This window comes from Galeopterus variegatus, unplaced genomic scaffold (genome assembly GCF_000696425.1).
Source record: "Galeopterus variegatus unplaced genomic scaffold, G_variegatus-3.0.2 Scaffold108578, whole genome shotgun sequence".
NCBI lineage: Eukaryota > Metazoa > Chordata > Mammalia > Dermoptera > Cynocephalidae > Galeopterus > Galeopterus variegatus.
In genome coordinates, this window is record NW_007834689.1 from 1 (window position 1) to 749 (window position 749).

The 749-nt window shown below is 37.7% G+C and overlaps 1 pseudogene; it reads right to left on the reverse strand.

Moving 5' to 3' along the window:
- Nucleotides 1-61: 61 nt before the first annotated feature.
- Nucleotides 62-745, reverse strand: LOC103584778 (annotated as a pseudogene).
- Between the last annotated feature and the right edge of the window lie 4 nt (nt 746-749).

Sequence of the window (749 nt, forward strand, 5' to 3'; positions counted from 1 at the left end):
AAGGACAGCCTTGCAGGGTAGAGTATTCTTGGCTGGCAGTCTTTGTCTTTTAGTATTTTGATTATATCATCCCATTCCTTTCTTCAGGGCTGGAAGCAGTATAGATCATGCCACAAGACCTACACACAATAGCCCCAAAATGTTTCTGACCTGCGTTAATGATGAGTTGGTCTTTTGTTTCTTTATTTGTATCTCTGGTATTAGTATTTTTCTGTGAATTGGTTTGTTTCAGGAAGTTAGCACATATGATGGATCCCACAGAAGACTGTTCTTCAGCTAGAGATCTTTTTGTATTGACTGAAGATACACTGAAGATGGGATAGACAACAGACTGGGATGAAGTTGTCTTTTTCTCACAAAAAGAATCCTCTGAAGGCTCATTTTTATCACTTGAAGAAACTACTCCATCTGATGAATCCTTTAATTTCTCTTCATTTTTACTTCTGGCACTCAGTAGCTCAGTGTTCGATTTCTTTTCTAGTAACAAGCACTTTGGCACTTGCCTTGTCTCAAAAGTTTTTCTTTCACTAACAGTCTCTACATCAGAATCTTCAATCACTTCTGATTTATTCTTTTGAGTGAATGGTGGTTTGTTTTCCAGAGACAATTTTCTGAGAGAGGATTTTTTTCTAATAACAAAAAATGCCGCTCCACCCTGGAGTGTAACTTGTGGTTTTATTTTTCGGCTTAGAACCCGAGGAGCATTCAGATTATCTTCAGCTGAATAACAATTATTCCCTTTCTCCACA